Raw genomic sequence first — 20,614 nt, 5'->3', positions numbered from 1 at the left:
GCGTTTTTTAATATGCTGCGTTTCAAAAGACATTTCAAGTTATCACTTTAATTAACATACTCCTGATAAGCCGCCAATCGCAGGGCATTTTCCCACTCACCCCTCCCACCCTGTTGCCGGGTAGTTCCGCCTCCTCAGGTTTACGTAGACCCTGACGACTACAAAACGCGCCGGAACTTCAGCACAAGCCTCAGTTTAGACCGACGGTGAAAGTGAGGAGTCCTTTCGCGGAAGAAACGTAAGTGGATGATGAAACCGATGACCCAAAGCCAAAGACTTAGATTCACAAAGCACTCCTGGTTTTTAAACTTAATCCCGTGATCTAAATACCAGATTTTTTTAACAAATCAAAGAATTATTTAATAAGTATGTTTAAATAAGCAGAATACATAATTCTGCTTAAAGCTTCAGGAGCCCTCAGCTCTTGGGATAAAGACAAAACTCCCTGTTGGGCTGGCTGAGAGACAGGGGCCCCCAAAATGGCGGACGTCTCAAATTGGGTCAAGATGGCTGACCTTCCCGCCAAAGCAGCCATGACCAGCACGTCATCTCCAGTAAATCGAAGCCTAGATGGGAAACCGAAACTTTCCATCTGGGACTTTCCAGCCAGGGACCACCCCCATCGTCTCGGCCACCTCTCCGAGTCACCTCCGAGTCACGAGTCACGTAACCTCGCCCGGGAGCGCTCCCCATTAAAGCACTCTCGGGCCTACTGCCTGGCCCTGCCGTTTTTATCATCTCTCCCCCGTTCATTTGGGAAAAAAACCTAACACTCCCCATAGCTTACCGGGACGTCCATGGTGTGACCCACACACCTGATAGCTCTCCAGCCTTCTTTTGCACCAAATTCCCTCTCACTTCAGCCATACTGAACTTCCAGCCCTTTTACTCACCACATTCCCTTCTGTCTCAGAGCCTTTGCACAAGCTGTTCCCTTGGCCAGGAATTCTCTCTCAATCCCTTCTCCAACTTAACTTCCACTTCATCATTTTGACATTTGTCCAAGTGTCATTGTCTCAGAGAACCCTTCTCTTACCTTAACCAGATACTCTTCTCTGTGATTATTTGATTAATGCCTGCTCTTTGCATGAGACTAAATCTCGGAAGGGCAGAGACTATGAAATTACCTTGTATACCCACAATATCCCAAACACGTGGTACTAAATGAATGAATCTCCTGTCTTCTGCCTGCCTCCATACACCTGAAGCAAGCTAATTTGTAAAATCGCAGATTATTCATTCTTGACATGAACACCATTTAGGGAAGTTGACTGGTTAATCCCTGGGGCTCACAAAGTAAAAAATTAAGGACTTCCCAAGGCTTAAGGAAACACTTAGGGGGGCAATAAGCAGTAATTTAGAAGATACAGATGGCTGCAGAGAAATTGGTTGAAAAACCCTGTCCCCACAATTTACATAACAGCCTTTCGGTGATTTCCTAGTAGAAAACATTTATTCATTAATTTACTCATTCAAAAAATACTTATTTCAGGGCAGCCCATGGTAGTCATATTGTGACTGATATAAAGGTTATCAATATAAGTCCCCCAAGAAGTGACATAGTACAAAAACTGACTTAAACATAAAGAGGGGATCCCTGGGTGGCTCAGCGGTTTAGCACCTGACTTTGATGCAGAGCGTGGTCCTGGAGTCCTGGGATCAAGTCTCACATCGGGCTCCCTGCATGGAGCCTGCTTCTCCCTCTGCCTGTGTCTCTGCCTATCTCATGAATAAATAAAATCTTAAAAAAAAAAAAAAAAAGTAAAGAGATCAGGGTTCAAGTGTGGAAGTCCTAATAATAACCCTTTTTAGCCTGGAGCCTTCAGATGAGTCAATCACCTAATCTCTAGGTCTCTTAGGAAGCAAGACCTGGTATCGATAATGACGTGTGCCAGGCACTGTTCTAACTTAATCCTCACAACAGTATAGTACAATAGGAGGAAGATACTATTATCACTGTTTTATGGATAGAAAAACCAAGGTGTAGAGAGGATAAGCAATTTGCCAGAGATCACACAACAATCTGGCTCCAGAGTCCCTGCACTACAACAGACTGTCACTGTCTCCCTCTAATACTAATTCCTCAGTCTTGCTGCTCAGAATTGCAGAAGGCTTTAGTAATTAAATAATGCTGTCCACAGCATTAAACACAAAGGGGAGATAAAGTATTAATTTCTGAGAGCAGGAAACCTAGATAGCTGTGGAAGTGGAATGATGGGATGTAAAGGGAATGAGAGGGTAAAACAAATAATGTGTGTTTAGGAAGGATGGGTATTTCACCCTACTCTGCAATATTCAATAAACCAACATAAAATAGTGCCTAAGTTGAAATTGTGGAAAAACATAAACTTGCTTTGAAGCTTGAAAAACAATAAAAAATGAGAAAACACTCAGAGCTGGAGAAGAGGTGGAAAAACAGACACTTTCCTAAATGCAGTTAGGACTGTGAAGTGTTATAATGCTTTTGGAAAGCGATATGGCAATATCTATGAAAAGCTGGACCCAGAAACCCTACTTTGAATATTAAAAACCCATTATGTAGGGGCACCTGGGTGGCTCAGTTGGTTAAGCATCTGTCTCTAGCTCAGGTCATGATCTCAGGTTCCTGGGATCGAGCTCGGCATGGGGCTCCCTGTTCATCGGGAATTGGACTAGAGATGAATAGGATGCACTGTTAAAAAGGAAAAGTAAGAATGTATATAGTAAAGCAGATTTTGTAAAGATAGATTAGTTGTATCTATCCATCTATTTATCTTTGATTCCTCTGGTTAAAATAACCTCATATTACTTTTGTAATAAAACATTTTTAAGTGAGGGATGCAGTCAGCTAAGCAATGACTCTTGGTTTTGGCTCAAGTCGTGGTCTCAGGGTCATGAGATCAGCAGGGAATTTGCTTAAGATTCTCTCTCCGCCCCTCCCCTTCTCTAAAAATAAATATTTTTTTAAAAACACATTTAAAAAATAAAAAAATTTTAAGGGAAAAAATATATTTTAAAGGTCACTCAAAGGAAGCATGTTCTACACATTTCCTGAGACAAAAGGAGTTTCCAGTGTCTTCTAAAAGTCCTGAACTCAGGTGGAACAGTGAGACTAGAAAAGTGATAATCCGGGGCACCTGGATGGCTCAGCTAAGTGTCTGCTTCAGCTCAGGTCATGATCCCAGGATCCTGGGATGGAGCCCTATGTTGGGCTCCCTGCTCAGTGGGGAATCTGTCCCTTTCCCTCTGCCCCTTCCCCTGTTTTGTGCTCTTGCTCTCCCTCTCAAATAAATAAAATAGATTTTTAAAGATTTTATTTATTCATGAGACAGAGAGACAGAGACACAGGCAGAGGGAGAAACAGGCTCCATGCAGGCAGCCCGATGTGAGACTCGATCCCGGAACTTCAGGATCACACCCTGAGCCAAAGGCAGACGCTCAACCGCTGAGCCACCCAGGTGTCCCTCAAATAAATAAAATCTTAAGAAAAAAAGGGTTATAATGCAAATTTTAAGAACAGAGCTGGGCTACTGACAAGTGAAACTGAAAAGAGAAAACAGTGGTTTTACTCGCTGGCATCAGAACTGATGTACAGAATATAATGAAGCAGCAGCATTATACACTAATAATGAAACTAGCCACATCTGTCAGAATGGCTAAAATCAACACAAGAAACAACAGGTGTTGGCAAAGGATGTGGAGAAGGAACCCTTCTGCACTGTTGGTGTTAATGCAAACTGGTGCAGCCACTCTGGAAAATAGTACGGAAGTTCCTCAAAAAGTTTATAAAGGAGCTACTCTACAACCCAGCAATCCCACAACTGGGTATCTACCTAAAGAATACAAAAACATGGGCAGCCTGGGTGGCTCAGCGATTTAGCGCCGCCTTCAGCCCAGAGGATTGAGTCCCATGTCAGGCTCCCTGCATGGAGCCTGCTTCTCCCTCAGCCTGTGTCTTGTCTCTCTCTCTGTGGCTCATGAATGAATAAATAAATACTTAAAAAAAAAAGAATACAAAAACACTAATTAAAAGGGATACATGCACCCCTGTTTATTGCAGCATTAGTTACAATAGCCAAGACATGGAAGCAGCCCAGGTATCCAATGATTGATGAATGGATAAAGAAGATGTGGGGTGTGTGCATATATATATATATGAAATATTATTCATTCATAAAGAAGAATGAAATCTAGAATGCCTGTGGCTGTCGATTAAGTGTCTGCCTTTGGCTCTGGTCATAATCCCAGGGTCCTAGGATCAAGTCCGGAGTCAGGCTCCCTGCTCAGTGGGGAGTCTGCTTTTCCCTTTGCCCCTCCCCCCTGGTTGTGACGTCTCTCTCAAATAAGTAAATAAAATATTTAATTAAAAAAAAAAGGAAATCTTGCCATTTACAACAACTTGGAGTATAATGTTAAGCTAAATAAGCCAGTCAGAAAAATACTAATACCCTATGATTTCACTCACATGCAGGTCCTAGGAAACAAAACAAGTTGGGACCCTGGGCGGCTCAGTAGTTGAGCGTCTGCCTTCAGCTCAGGTCGTGATCCAGGGGTCCTGGGATTGAGTCCTGCATCAGATTCCCCACAGGGAGCCTGCTTCTCCCTCTGCCTCTATGTCTCTACCTCTCTCTCTTTCATGAATAAATAAAAAAACTACAAAGGGGAAAAAAAAAGAGACAAAGAAACAGACTCTTAACTATAGAGAACACACTGATGATCACCAGAAGGGAGGTGGAGGGGGGAATGGTGAAATAGGAGATGGGGATTAAAGAGTGCACTTGTGATGAGCACAGGAGTGAATGGAGTTCTCCGTATCAGTACTGTACTGTACTACTGAAACTAATATGACAATGTATGCTAACTGGAATTAAAATAAATACATTTAAAAAGATATCCTAATTCAGTGCTTAAAGTGAGGAAGCTTACAAGGTAGTAACATGAGAATTTTTTTTCCCATGAAACAAAGAGTGGTGCAAAGCAATAAGCAATAAAATGATCAGTTAAACTATAGAATACACTGCCTAAAGTTTTGGCAATAAAAAAAATTTTATGAAATTTTCAAGGACTTAGAAACATGAGTGTCCTGGTATGCCTGGGTGGCTCAGTGGTTGAGCGTCTTCTGGCTTTGGCTCAGGTCATGAGATTGAGTCCTGCATCAGGGTCCCCACAGGGAGCCTGCTTCTCTCTCTGCCTATGTCTCTGCCTCTCTCTATGTCTCTCATGAATAGATAAATCTTTAAAAAAAACAGCATGAGTGTCCAAGTTCAAAGACCCCACTAGTACACATCACAATAGAGGTAAACAGATTTATGCTGAAGTAATCCCGTGACATTTCAGAAGACCAGGGATAAAGAGAAGAACATTAAATTCTCCAGAGTGAGAAGAAGACCACTTCACATAGAAAAATCAACAATCCTAATAGCATCAGGGTTCTCAATAACAAGATTAAAGCTAAAATACAACAATGATAGGATAGCTTCAAATCCTGGGGGAAATTTATTTCATTTTTTTTTTAATTTTTATTTATTTATGATAGTCACACAGAGAGAGAGAGAGAGAGGCGCAGAGACACAGGCAGAGGGAGAAGCAGGCTCCATGCAACGGGAGCCCGACGTGGGATTCGATCCTGGGTCTTCAGGATCGCGCCCTGGGCCAAAGGCAGGCGCCAAACCGCTGCGCCACCCAGGGATCCCGGGAAAATTTATTTCAACCTAGAATTTTGTGCCTTCCAAATTACCAAGCAGGTATGAGGATGGGGGGGAAAACACTTCAGATTTTCATTTTTTTTTTCATATTTCAAAGTAATTACCTTCAGTGCACCCTTTTTCTTTGTTTCAGTAAAATGTAAGAATGGACTAAGAGGAGTGGAATCTAGAAAAGACGAGTTGCAACCCAAGCTAAGGGAATTCCCAAAATGGTGGCTAAGAGAAAATCATGAGCTCAAGTTGTTTTGGAAAGAGAGGTTCAGCTTGGAGCAGAAGAGTAGAGAAATGGCTTCAATAAAATATCAAAACAAAGAGATTATAAATTTGATACTAAAAAAATGAAAGTGTTCTAAAGAATTATTAGAATGGCAAGAGTTCATTGATTTACATAAAACTAAAAAAGTGTCCATTTTATTTTTTTAGGATATTTTATTTATTTTAAGATTTTATTTATTTATTCATTAGAGACACAGAGAGAGAGAGACAGAGACACAGGCAGAGGGAGAAGCAGGCTCCATGCAGGAAGCCCCACGTGGGACTCGATTCCAGGTCTCCAGGATCACACCCTGGGCTGAAGGCGGCACTAAACCGCTGAGCCACCTGGGCTGCCCAAGGTGTCCATTTTAACTCCAGGTAGTCTGAAACTAGATTTGCCAACTTTGCAGCTCCTGCCAGAAGTCTGTTTCTTAAAGGAGAGATTTTTCAGACTTTGAGCCCAAGACTTTGAGCTCCCAGGGACTGTGGATACCTTTTTCATCTCTAAAGGCAGTAGGTACTCCTGGGTCCTTTCATAGCTGTTAACAGTGGAGGTGCTGCACCAAAGCTTTCAGCTCTCTCCCATAGGGTCTGTAAGCATGAGAACCCTGGATCTGTGGACAAAGTCCAGTGCAATAATGCTGAGATTGGTTGTAAATCATTTTACCTGGAAATAACCAAATTACTTAAGTGGGTATGTGATTATACTCAGATTCATCTGGGCATTCTGTGGAAAGTATAAAAATAAAGATGGAAAAGGAATGGAAATACTGTCAGGAGGAAGACATCTTTAATTCTCATCCCTCCCTTCTTTCATTCATTCAATAACAGAAAAACAACAATGCTGGGAGCACCTGGGTGGCTTATATGGTTAAGGGTCTGCCTTCTGCACAGGTGATGATCTCCAGGTCCTGGGATCCAGCCTAGCAGGGAGACTGCTTCTCCATCTCCCTCATTCTCTCCCCCTGCTTGTGCTCTCTCAAATGAATAAAAACAAAACAAAACTCTGGGGTGCCTGAGGCCCAGTTGGTTAAGCAAACCAACCCTTGATTTCAGCTCAGGTCTTGAGATAGAGCCCCTCATGTGGAGTCCACTTAAGATTCTCTCCCTACCCTCCTTTAAAAAAAAAAAAAAAAAAAAAAAAAAAAGCAACTCAAGATTATATCCCATTGCTCAAGATAAACTGAAGAAGGCCCAAACAAGGGCAGTCCCGGTGGCACGGCGGTTTGGTGCCACCTGCAGCCTGGAGTGTGATCCTGGAGACCCTGGATCGAGTCCCACATCAGGCTCTCTGCATGGCGCCTTTTCCCTCTGCCTGTGTCTCTGCCCCTCTCTCTGTGCCAATAAATAAATAAAATCTTAAAAAAAAAAAAAAAAAAAAGGCCCAAACAAGACACAGGGAGTTCCTTGAAGAAAAGAAGAGGGACACCCTGGGTGGCTCAGTGGTTGAGCATCCACCTTTGGCTCAGGTTGTGATCCCGGGGTTCCGGGATCGTGTCCGGCATCCAGCTCCCCACAGGGAGCCTGCTTGTGTCTCTGCCTCTTTCTATCTGTGTGTCTCACGAATAAATAAATGAAATCTTGAAAAGAAAAGAAAAAAGAAAAGAAAAAGCTTCACATGCCAAAAGAAAAAAGGAACAACTATTTTTTAAAAATATTTTTTATTTATTCATAGAGACAGAGAGAGAGGCAGAGACACAGGCAGAAGGAGAAGCAGGCATCATACAGAGAGCCTGATGTGGGACTCGATCCAGGGTCTCCAGGATCACGCCCTGGGCTGCAGGCAGCGCTAAACCACTGCACCACCGGGGCTGCCCAGGAACAACTATTTTTAAAAAGATGTTATTTATTCATGAGAGACACAGAGAGAAAGAGGCAGGCAGAGCTACTTACAGAGCAAGGTTAATAAAATGCCTTCAATTAAACCAAGGGAAAACACAAGCCCCTCAGACAGTGTGTCTCTCTTGTCCCTTAATCCCCCAAAGAGGAAAAGAACTCTCATCAAGGGGAAATGAGCAGCTAGCTTCTCTTCCTCATGGTTTTGGGTACTCAACACATTCAGAGATACTTCTCTAGTAATAAACTATATAGACATGATCCCTGAAAGTATAGTCTACTTTGAACTTGCAGCTTCCGTTGGCAGCCAGAGTCTTTACTAATGAATGGCAAGATAGTTGCCCTATTTCTGATTCTACTGGAAAAAGAGAGAGGTTTTATAATACAATCTTTCAAATACTATCACTTAAAAACACATTATAGTGTTTTAAGTGGAAATTCAAGATTTTAAAAAAATTTATAGTCATGCTCAATTAACATAATACTGAATGACAGCCAATCATAGCCTACATCTTTATTTTTTTTTAATCTCATTAGATTTATTTTTTCAAACAATACTGAATGTAATTTATTTTTTTTTAATTTATTTTTTATTGGTGTTCAATTTACTAACATACAGAATAACCCCCAGTGCCCGTCACCCATTCACCCCCACCCCCCGCCCTCCTCCCCTTCCACCACCCCTAGTTCGTTTCCCAGAGTTAGCAGTCTTTACGTTCTGTCTCCCTTTCTGATATTTCCCACACATTTCTTCTCCCTTCCCTTATATTCCCTTTCACTATTATTTATATTCCCCAAATGAATGAGAACATATAATGTTTGTCCTTCTCCGACTGACTTACTTCACTCAGCAGCCTACATCTTTAAAGTCTAGGAGACATTCCCTCCACAGTTCTAGTAAAGCAGCCTCACCCCTGAAAGCAAAAGGAAGTGACAGGCCTTGGCCTTTGCTAGTGAGAAGCAAGCTGATTCAAGTGATTAATAAACATTAGCAGTTGTGTGAAATGGCTGTCCTAAGAGTTTGGCTTTCAAATGCTGGTAGGGACAGGGCATCATGACTATGGCAGGGAGAGGATCTGGGTGGCTGAGAACCAATGCCTGAAAACAAAGCCTTTGGGATTCTTACCATACTTTTGCAATACCTGTTCACATTTTTTTGAGTAGGTATGTATGTGTGTGTGTGTGTGTGTGTGTGTGTGTATTTTTGAAAGCTCTATGGCCAATGTGGGGCTTGAAACTTGCAACCCTGAGATTAAGAGTTGCATGCTTTACAGACTGAGCCAGCCAGGTACCTCACCTTTCAAGTTTTTTTTTTTTTTTAAGACTTTATTTATTTATTCATTCATAGAGATGCAGAGAGAGAGAGTAGCAGAGACACAGGCAGAGGGAGAAGCAGGCTCCACGCAGAGAGCCCGACGCGGGACTCGATCCAGGGTCTCCAGGATCACGCCCCGGGCTGCAGGCGGCGCTAAACCACTGCGCCACAGGGGCTGCCCATCTTTCAAGTTTTTAAAATAAAACTAGTTGTTCGGTGAAGTTGACATTATTTTGAAAGAGGATTTTGCCTGCCTCCATTTTGACCTCAAACTTTTTTTTTCTAAGATTTTAAAGATTTTAAGTAATCTCTCCACCCAATATGAGGCTCAAACTTACAACCTAGAGATCAAGAATCACATGCTCTGACTGAGCCAGCCACGCACCCATGACCTCAAAGTTCTTTTTTTTTTTTTTTTTTTAATTTTTATTTATTTATGATAGAGAGGGAGAGAGAGGCAGAGACACAGGCAGAGGGAGAAGCAGGCTCCATGCACGGGAGCCCGACGTGGGATTCGATCCCGGGTCTCCAGGATCACGCCCTGGGCCAAAGGCAGGCGCCAAACCGCTGCGCCACCCAGGGATCCCTCTTTTTTTTTTTTTTTGTAGATTTTATTTATTTATTCATGAGAGACAGAGAGAGAGGCAGAGACACAGGCAAAGGGAAAAAAGCAGGCTCCCTGTGAGGAGCCCGATGGCGAGACTCGATCCCAGGACCCCAGGATCACAACCAGAGCCAAAGGCAGACGCTCAACCACTGAGCCACCCAGGCACCGTGACCTGAAACTTTTTAATTAGGTTTTTTGTTTCGGTTTATCTCTTAACTCAGGCAAAAGACCCTGCAGAAAAACATATACCCTGTTGGGAATCAAAACTACTTCCTCAAGCAACAAGGATTGCCCTGAGCCAGTAAGACCCCACCCAGGATTGATTCCACAACAATAATCCATTTAACCTTCACTGCCTACCTGCATGTACCCACCCACCTTTGCCCTCCATTTTCCTTATATAAACCTGGAAGTATTGGGGGCATTTTGGAGATCTTAGACAAGTCTTAGACACTAGTTTGCTGTCTTCCCAGTGTTGGCCTCACTTAAATTCCTTTCTTGTTCTACTACCACTTGTTTCTCTGCCTTTGGGTTTTGTCAGTGACAAGTGGCTGAACCAGGGTCTGTTTGGGACCCCTCACAGCCAGATGTTCTTGCACCCCTCATATCCCTGTGTACTAACTACAACTTGAGTGCCAACTCAACAATATTTACTATTTATTGAGGGCTTGCCAGGTACCAGGTGTTATTCTAAATGTTATTCTAAATTAGATAAGTGCAATTGTTAATCATCCCAGTTTTATGGATGGAGAAACTAAGAGACAGAAAGATTAGGTAACTTGCCAAAGGTCATAAAGCTGTTAGATTGGGACGCCTGGGTGGCTCAGTGGTTGGGCATCTGCCTTTGGCTCAGGGCATGATCCCAGAGTCCTGGGATCGAGTCCCACATCAGGCTTCCTGCATGGAGCTTGCTTCTCCCTCTGCCTATGTCTCTGCCTCTCTCTGTGTGTGTCTCTCATGAATAAACAAATAAAATCTTAAAAAAAAAAAAAGTTAGATAGCAGAGCTGGTTGGTTACTTAACCATTATCCTACTTCATCCCACTTTGCTATGTTTGCTATTATCCCACTTTGCTATGTACTAGGTACTGGGCATACAGAGGTATGAGGTGAGTAAAGGTCCCCACTCTCACACTGAGCTTACATTCTAGTGAGGGAGAAATATGACAGCAACAAATACTTAAGAGCCAGATAATGAGGCATGCCAAGGACATGTTGAAACAGAGTGAGATTGATGGCTACTTTAGATTTGGGTGGTCAAAGAAGGCCTCTCTTTTGAGATTACATTTTACACAGAGAAAGCTAATGCAAGGGCAGCCCCAGTGGTGCAGTGGTTTAGCGCCGCCTGCAGCCCAGGGTGTGATCCTGGAGACCCGGGATCGAGTCCCACGTCCGGCTCCCTGCTTGGAGCCTGCTACTCCCTCTGCCTGTGTCTCTGCCTCTGTCTCTATGAATAAATTAAAAATCTAAAAAAAAAAAAAAAAACCTAATGCAAATACTTAAAGCAGGGAACAAAGTAGTATGTTCTGGCAACTTGGAGATAGCTGGAGAGTATAAGGGTCTGAGGAAGAAGGGAGGTATAGACAGGGGCCAGATATCTGCGAGTTTTCTAAGCAAGGATGAGGGCAAAGGAGTCTGGATTTTAAGTGTGAAGGGAAGCCACTGAGAGGTTTAAAGCTATGGAAACCAGTTTTGAGGCCACTGCCTTAGGTGTCTGTGGGAGAGATTATGGTGGCTTGCATTGGGTATATGTAGCAAGGAAGAAGGAGAAATTGGGTTATTCTGGAAGTCGAGTCAATAGGTCACACTGATGGACTTGCTGAGGGTGGGTGACGGAAAGAGGTTTCAAAGGTGTTAAGTTGGTTTGTGCCTGGAACAACTCGGTGGACAGTGCTGCTAACAGAAGACTGAAGAAGAAACAGGGATTTCACATCTAAGGGAAGGGCTTTTTCAGAATAGGGAAAGGGAGCATTCAACCACTCTTCTTGTTTTATCTAATTTAACCCTTGCAATAATCCCATGTGTTGATGCTATTCTTTTTTTTTTTAAAGATTTATTTATTATTTATGATAGACATGGAGGGGGGGCAGAGACAGGAGGAGGGAGAAGCAGGCTCCATGCCGGGAGCCTGAGGTGGGACTCGATCCCGGGACTCCAGGATTGTGCCCTGGGCCAAAGGCAGGCGCTAAACCGCTGAGCCACCCAGGGATCCCTGTTGATGTTATTCTTACTACATCTACCTATGTTAGAGGGACAGACTTAGTTAAGAAATGTCCCCAGAACCCACAGCTAGTAAATAGCAAACCAATGAGTCAACTCCAGAGCATACACTTACCTTACAGCCCCCAACCTTTAAAGATGACCAAAAACTAATTTAGGTCTCAAAGTGAAAACCTGGGCAATGTAGATCCAAAAGGAGAAAATCAAGGAAGAAATACATGGTACGTGGTAGCTAGAGTAGAAGAAAGAGAAATTAACTGTGATCTGGGGAGGTACTTCCAAGACCAGGAAGTAATCTCAAGGCTTCAACAGCAGGAAAGGAAAAGAGGGCACACTTTCAAGGGGTGACTTTCTTCTTTCCTTCTCAATTTATTTTCTTTTAGCTTTTATTTATTTAAGCAATCTCTACATCCACTGTGGGCATTCAACTCACAATCCCAAGATCAAGAGCCACATGCTTTTCCGACTGAGCCAGCCAGGCACCCTTTTTAAAATTATTTTTAAATAATCTCTAGACTCACAACCTTGAGATTGACGGACGTATGCTCTACCAACTTAGCCATAGTGGCACCGCTCTTTCCTTCTTTATTCTCATCTCTCCTACCTTTCCTCACCAGCCTCCGTCAGCAATGATTTTGCCTCACACTTGGCACAGAACTAGAAGCTATCAGTTGAAAAACCCTCACTATGGTCTCATTACATGGATGAACTGTCTGCATCTGCACTCTACATCAACTCTGGCAGACTCAAAGACCTGCCCCTGGTGCTGCTCTCTGCTAAATCCCAATTTCCTCTGCTCTACCCAGTCCTTCCATCTGCACTCAGACTTGTTCTCCTATCTTTAATTCTCCCATCTTCCTATCTACATCCCACACCCTCACTCCCTCCCCCAACTCCTCAAATGAATATCTGACTCTATTGTTCATGACAGCTTGATCTTCTGGGAGCTCTTTCCACCCAGTGGCAAGCCCTCATATCCTTTCATTGATCAGCCCAACCCAAACCAGTTTCTGTCTCTACCACAAGACCAATAAAGTTGGGGCTGCGTGGGTGGCTGCATCGGTTGGGCGTTTGCCTTTGGCTCGGGTTGTGGTCCCAGGGTCCCGGGGGGCCTGGGATGAGGCCCCACATTGGGCTCCCTGCTCGGTGGGGAGCCTGATTCTCCTTGTCCCTCTGCAACTCCCCCTTCTTGTGCTCACTCGTTCTCTCAAATAAATAAATAAAATAAAAATTTTAAAAAGACCAATAGGGATCCCTGGGTGGCGCAGTGGTTTGGCGCCTGCCTTTGGCCCAGGGCGCGATCCTGGAGACCCGGGATCGAATCCCACATCAGGCTCCTGGTGCATGGAGCCTGCTTCTCCCTCTGCCTGTGTCTCTGCCTCTCTCTCTCTCTCTGTGACTATCATAAATAAATAAAAAAAAAAAGGAGAATTATTTAAAAAAAAAAAAAAAAGACCAATAAAGTCATCACTAAATGCTGTGGATACCTATCTGCATCTTAATCTCTCATATGCTTTTTATACATCTCTCCGTCCCACTTTCCTTCCTTGGCTTTGATCAAGCACATTCCTCTGGTTTCCCTCGTACCTGTCTGGCTGCTGCTTCTCAGTCTGCTTTGGGAATTGCAACTCCTTTTGCCATTCATCCATTAAAGTTCTGAAATCTTTCCTAAATCTGCCCTAAACTGAACTCTACCATCACTTCCCACCCTATTGCCCTACCTAATTCAGTTACTCCTCCATTCTCCCCATTTTAACAAAGGGAACCATTTGCTCAAGTCATAAAATCTGACAATTAGCCTTCAGATAGCCGCTCTCACTCATACCTGTATTGAATCAATCCCCCAAGTCCTGCCAATATTATCTTTCAGATCTAATCAACTTCTCTTTCTCCATCATCACCACCACCTTCCTCCTACCTAGATTAAAGCAGTTGGTGCCTAACCAGGCCTCACATTTTGACACTTCAACCCCTGACCCAATCTAATTGCCACCACAGAGCACATCAAGCCATTCTTTTAGTAATTAGCTTTAGAATAACAAAAACAAAACACAACACCTATCTCCAGTTCTCTATCCGAGTGTTATGACTTCCAGTTATTTAACATTCTATAAAACTAAATGTAAAGTGTGCTATATTCCCTTCCCTGAGTTAAATACAGAGAAGAAAATCTATAAAATAAAGTGGCTTACGTGTATTGGGGGAAAAAAATGACAAAACTTTAAAGGCGCCCAAACAGACCAAACACTTCCGCATTGAACTGAAATATTTCTCCCCAACCCAAATGAATAGACCGCCGATACAGATCTGCTTTTATACACCGTCAAAGACCCGACAAAATAAGAACACTGGGGATCCCTGGGTGGCGCAGCAGTTTGGCGCCTGCCTTTGACCCAGGGCGCGATCCTGGAGACCGGGAATCGAATCCCGCGTCGGGCTCCCGGTGCAAAGAAAAAGGTTAAAGAAAAAAAAAGTAAGAGCACTAAAATAGCAGCCAAAACTTCTTTTAAAAAGGTGTAGTAGGGTAGGCCCTGTGGGGCAGTGGTTTAGCGCCGCCTGCAGCCCAGGATTGAGTCCCTATGTCAGATTTTCCGCATGGAATCAGTTCCTCCCTATACCTGTATTATCTCTACCAACAAGTAAATACAGAGCTTTAAAAATATTTTTTAAAAAAGCATAGTAAATAAAGACCCACACAACACAGTAATAATCCCCACAGCAATCTATCTTTAGGAACGTAGACATATAGAAGCCACTCAGATGGCATCCCTTCCTTCTTGTTCCTCCAAAGGAGAAAAAAGAACGATCATCAAGGACAAAAGGCAGACACCAAAGTGACGCCCAAAGCCAGTTTCACGCTCAGGAAGGAACGCTGCACCTCGTCCTCGTGGTTTCTGGTACCCTACACGTTCAGAGAAACTTCTCTAGTAGCAAACTATAGAAATGATCCCTGAAAGTATAGTCTTGACCTCGATTTTCGAGCCTCCGTTAGGCCTGTAGCAGCCACACACTTTTTGCTAGTGGCGACATCCCCCCCCCATGTTCTTCCCCTTTCAGAAATGTCACATAAACATATTTTCAAAGTGCTATTTTATACACCACCTTTTAAAACATTATGGGTACTCTTAAGAGTCTTTGTCTTTTAGAAATTAAGTCTTCTAGTTCTTAATTAGCCTGTTAAGGACCGACAGCCAATCAGAAGCTCTTGTCGTTCTAACACTTCCGGACTAGTGTAACGGTGTAACGGTGCGCAGAGGGGCGCCAACTAGTGCCCGCATCTCTTGTATTATACGCCCCATCTAAGGGTGGTTTTTTTTTTTTTTTTTTTTAGTTTTTTTTTTGAGGTTTTTTTTTAAACCTCTAAGATTCTGAATTTCGAAAGCTAATTTAACACTTACTTTGAGACCGGCTGCTGGTTACTTACTTGTGTGGGAACCTAAGGGACACATATTGGATTCACCTGGGTGGCTTTTCAAAACAATGTATCCAGGCCAGTCTTTTTTTTTTTTTTTTTAAGATTTTATTTATTTACTCCTGAGAGACACAGAGAGGCAGAGAGACCGGCAGAAGGAGAAGCAGGCTCTTCGCAGGGAGCCCGATGCCGTACTCGATCCCGAGAACCTCAATCAGGCCCTGAGCCAAAGGCAGATGCTCAACCTCTGAGCCACCCAGGAATCCCATCCAGGCCAGTCTTAAACGGGGAAATGTGGACGTTTTATTTTGAAAAACGATTTTTGGGGCGCCTGGGTGGCTCAGTTGTTTAGGGGTCTGTGTTTGGCTTAGGTCATGATCCCGCACTTCCAGGATCCAGTCCCACATCTGGCTCCCTGCTCCACCAGGCGTCTGCTTCTCTCTGTCCTCCACTCATGCTCTCAGCTTTCCCAAATTAATAAGATAAAAAAAAAAAAAAGAAAAACGATTTTCCCCTGCATTTTTTAAAAAGGATTTTATTTGAAGCGTGCACACAAGCAGGGGGAGGAGCAGAGGGAGAGGTAGAAGCAGACTCCCCATTGAGCAGGGAACCCCAAGACCCTTAGATCATGACTCCCCCTGAAGGCAGATGCTTAACTACTGAGCCACTAAGGCACCCCCACTTACTCTTTTTAATTGGAAAAAGTAACAACTGTAGGGTTGGGGGGGTCTGCTTTAATAGGTAATCATGTATATTTTCGTATTGTTTGTAATTTTTAAATCTTAAATTGTATCACCTTTATATTATTATTTTTTTAAAGATTTATTTATTTATTCATGAGAAACACACACACACTCAGAGGCAGAGACACAGGCAGAGGGAGAAGCAGGCTCCATGCAAGGAGCCGGATGTGGGACCTGATCCCAGGTCTCCAGGATCACATCCTGGGCTGCAGGTGGCATTAAACCGCTACACCACCGGGGCTGCCCATCACCTTTATTTTAAATATCATGAGGCCTATCTAGACAAAGATCAGGATTTTTTTAGTTTTCTTCTCAGTGCTGCTCTGTATTAAATAAAATTCAATCTAAATAAGTCTTATATTATTATTTTTTTTAATAACTTGCCAGGTGAGTCTGACCAGCTGTGCACTTCTACCCTAACCCCCCAAAATACTCGGGACTTAAATGTGATTTCTCTTGTTCATTAAAAGAGAGGCAAAACAAAAAAACAGAAATAAAACCAAAATCCCTATTATTTCTCCAGTACTTTAATATGTTCCAGGCCTTCTACTAAACCCTTTACATAGATCATCCCATTTAATCTTGGAACTAACTAACCCTAAGAGTTTAAGGAAATGAAAACTCAGAATGTTAAGTAGCTCACTCCACAAGGCCACAAGGCCACAAGGCCACAAGGCTGTGTCCTGCCATCTTGAGCACTGACATTACACCTTTCTGTATCTTCTAAGTCCTTATCTCCTTCCATGTAACCTACAGAAAAGGCTCTTTGTGTTTTGCCTAAGTCTAGAACTAGGTAAAACTTAATAAACTGACCTGACTAAAGTAAACCCATAAGGAAAGAAATAGGCAGTAGATGTACTGGTGGCGGCTGGTGGGGGGGAGGGAGAGTGGTGCAGAAGTTGCAAAGGGAGAAAAGGGAATCTGAAGTGTATGGACTGAGGAGCCAAGAGACATCATTTAGGCATTTCTTACAAAGGCTAAGGCGTCAAATCATAGGGCTGCCATTCCTGAGAAAAGATGGCTGGTGATGAACTACTTATTGTTTTGAGTCGGCTTAGCAATCAGAGGTGCTATGAAGAGGAAAAGGCTAAGAATATAGCCTGTATCCTGACTGGAAAGCCCTCTGGCCATTTCTTGACAGACAACAGCCATGTATTTGCCCAATGAACAGCATTCAGCAGACCAAAAAGAAAATCAAAACTCCTGTCCTCAAGATTACTAAAGGAAAAAAAAAACAAACAAACAAACAAAAAAAAAAGATTACTAAAGGAGCAAGTCACCAACTGGGTATTAAGTGACAAGCTAGGCCTCCCTGAAGGAACCTGAGACTTCGCCCTGCATATCTCACACCCATGTGATGTACACACACATAGAAACACCCTACTTCTGATCAGCAAAAAGAGAATGGGGTAAGGGGGAGGGGAGAGAAACATGATCCTTAATTATAAAATACTGAAATAAGGAATTGGACTAAATAATCTGCTTTGAAAGTCCCTTCTAGGGACGCCTGAGTGGCTCAGCGGTTAAGCATCTGCCTTCAGCCCAGGGCGTGATCCTGGAGTCCTGGATGGAATCCCACATCTGGCTCCTGGCATGGAACCTGCTTCTCCCTCTGCCTGTGTCTCTGCCTCTCAATCTCTGTGTCTCTCATGAATAAATAAATAAAATCTTTTTTTAAAAAAAGTCCCTTCTAGTTTGGATATCTCAAATGACCTTATTCAATATTCATAACACTTCTATGAGGGAGGTTATTATTATTCCTGTTTTACAAAGAAATGGAGGCATAGAGAACTTACACTTCTTTGATCAGAGACAATGCCAAACCAGGTTTCAATCCAATGTCTGATGCTAGCTTGCAGCACATAACAGATGCCAGACCTCAGCTACAAATATGCCTACCTTACATCTAGTTGACTGGTATCTTTTTTTTTTTTTTTTTTTTTTAAGATTTATTTATTTATGAGAGAGAGAGGCAGAGACACAGGCAGAGGAAGGAACAGGATCCATGCAGGGAGCCCGACATGGGACTCGATCCGGGGTCTCCAGGATCACGCCCCGGGCCAAAGGCTGGTGCTAAACCGCTGAGCCACACAGGCTGCCCCTAGTTGACTGGTATCTTGAATTGAATATCTCAAAACCACTTTAACTCAACATGTCCAAGCTACTCTTGCCTGCTCCCTAAAACTAGGCTTCTCCCGGTTTCCTACCTCAGTGATGGTACCACTGTCCACCTGTCCAGGAGCACAAACCAGAAAACAAGGGTCATCTCTGACACCTTCCTTCACACCAACCTGTCATAAGTCTGATGATTTATCTCCCACACACCTCTCAAATTCCTCCACCTTCACCTCTACTATCTTCCTGGCTGGTCAAGTGATCATCTTTCAGCTGGACAGAACTTAGCCTTCACTCACCAATGCCCTTCTCCAATTCATTTCCCAAGCTGTAGCCAGGTTCCCTCTCAAACTTTTTTTTTTTTAGATTTTATTTAAGTAATCTAAAAAAAAAAAAAAAAAAGTAATCTCTATACTCACACGGGGCTCAAACTCACAATCAAGAGTTGCCTACTCCTCCAGCTGACCAGCCAGGTGTCCCAGGAAGGGTTCTTTCCTGGTAATTTTTTTAAAAGTAATTTCCACACCCAACATGGGGCTCAAACTCATGACCCTGAGATTGTAAGTCATATGCTCTTCTGACTGAGCCAGCTAGGTACCCTCCACCCTTTCAAACTTTAAATAATTCAATCCATGTCATTTTTGAGAGGCAATTCTCCATAGATCTCACATTTCTGCACATCAGCCCAGAGCATCTTTTCAAGCATGTTTGTATCATAAACAGACTTGAGAGCTAGAGACAGTGTCTCCCTCCAGAGCAAAGAGCAGGTTTGTTTTCTATTCAATATAATAAAGAATATGTCTCCCTCTCGGGAAAATGTCAGGCAGGTGTATGCCCATTAAAAAAGACACAGTTTCCCTGCACTTGGGTTTCTGAAGCCCCTCTTCTGTCACGCAGCGCACTTGTATGCAGGCATCACTCGGCTTTCTTTGCATCACCATCTGGGAACTGGGGCTCCAGTGCAAAAATTACAATACTTTAGCTACTGCTATTGCTGGGAATAATAAACTGTCCTTTATCTCTGACCCAGGAATCTATAATCTTGTGCCAGCATCCACAAAACAGTGAGAGGCTAACTCGGCTTAGGACTGGAGCAATGGCACTCTGGTCTCACACCCCAGCAAAAAATCAAGAGTCCTGTGCTTAACCGACTGAATGTTAATTGTACTTTTTTTTTTTTTAAGATTTATTTATTTATTTATGCTAGGCAGAGAGAGAGAGAGAGAGAGAGAGAGAGAGGCAGAGACACAGGCAGAGGGAGAAGCAGGCTCCATGCAACGGGAGCCTGATGTGGGATTCGATCCCGGATCTCCAGGATCACGCCCTGGGCCAAAGGCGCCGACCGCTACACCTCCCAGGGATCCCTAATTTTTCTTTTTGAAGATTTATTTATTCATTCATGTCGAGCCACCCAGAGATTTCAACCAATTACCTCATGGCAGGTGAAAGCTACTAGAGAAACTTCCAAAAATAAAGGTGTAAGAGAAAACACTACCTCCCCAGGGAAAGAAATAAGAGACGCATGAGCCTAACTAACACGTCTAATCTTAACTCAGATCACTCAAGAAACCACTCAGACGGTATCCCTTCCCTCTAATTCCCCCCGAAGGAGAAAAAAGAACGATCATCAAGAACAATGGGCAACAACAAAGTGATGCCCAAAGCCAGTTTCACGCTCAGGAAGGGATACTACACCTCCTCCTCGTGGTTTCGGGTACCCTACACATTCAGAGAAACTTCTCTAGTAACAAACTATAGAAATGATCCCTGAAAGTATAGTCTTAATCTCGTCCTTGATACCTCTGAAAGGTCTAGGGCAGCCATACACTTTGTACTCATGGCGAAATTTTTATCAATTCATCTGCCTATTCATATACATTTTATTTTATATTTCACAACAATTCGGTCAAATGGCAAAATTTAAAACATTTTTCGCCTGTAACTCTTCCAGCGATACATAAATCATGAACAAGCATTATTAACATGCGGCTTCCTAGCAGCCAATCACACGCTGCATGCCTGACTCCAACTCGAAGGGACCTGTATTGCCCCGCCCACCGCAGCAGGCAACACTTGGGTCCCGGTGGGGTTGCGCCGCCCCACTACAGGCTAAGAAAACGCTGTTCACGCCACTGGTCAGCGTTGGACTGCTTCTGGCTTGCTACAGAAGTCCGCTGACTTGAAGAGACCAAGTTTCCTTTGTCTTAAAAGAGAGGCGGGAGGTGGAGGCAGAGAAGAGACAGATAGGTAACAAGTGGTATTCTTCTAATACCACATAACAATCATCATAGCCGTGATGATTTATTGAATATGCACTTGATGGCAGGCATTTTACTCCGTTTCATTTAATCCTCTAAGCAACTGAAGAAGGGTATCATTACTTCCTCATTCTCACAGATGCAGGCTATAACATCACACAGCTGGGGAA

General features: G+C 43.3%; 1 protein-coding gene, 1 long non-coding RNA gene, 2 other non-coding genes and 1 pseudogene across 4 annotated transcripts in view; 1 reads left to right on the top strand and 4 right to left on the bottom strand.

Moving 5' to 3' along the window:
• Positions 1–20,614, bottom strand: part of TEX14 (testis expressed 14, intercellular bridge forming factor) — a 108,295-nt gene that overhangs the window by 62,894 nt on the left and 24,787 nt on the right. The window lies entirely within an intron of this gene.
• On the top strand, positions 116–13,308 carry LOC140606422 (uncharacterized). Its single transcript, XR_012008738.1, has 3 exons — positions 116–238; positions 9,919–9,998; positions 12,534–13,308. It is a non-coding gene; the product is annotated as an uncharacterized lncRNA (long non-coding RNA).
• On the bottom strand, positions 7,881–8,055 carry LOC140607689 (small nucleolar RNA U3; annotated as a pseudogene).
• On the bottom strand, positions 14,668–14,882 carry LOC140607686 (small nucleolar RNA U3). The gene has a single exon (XR_012009641.1). It is a non-coding gene; the product is annotated as a small nucleolar RNA U3 (small nucleolar RNA).
• Positions 19,755–19,969, bottom strand: LOC140607687 (small nucleolar RNA U3). The gene has a single exon (XR_012009642.1). It is a non-coding gene; the product is annotated as a small nucleolar RNA U3 (small nucleolar RNA).

The sequence above is a fragment of the Canis lupus genome, chromosome 16, assembly GCF_048164855.1.
Source record: "Canis lupus baileyi chromosome 16, mCanLup2.hap1, whole genome shotgun sequence".
NCBI classification, from domain to species: domain Eukaryota; kingdom Metazoa; phylum Chordata; class Mammalia; order Carnivora; family Canidae; genus Canis; species Canis lupus.
The sequence above is the reverse complement of the archived record's forward strand: the minus strand, read 5'-3'. Positions and strand labels throughout refer to the sequence as shown.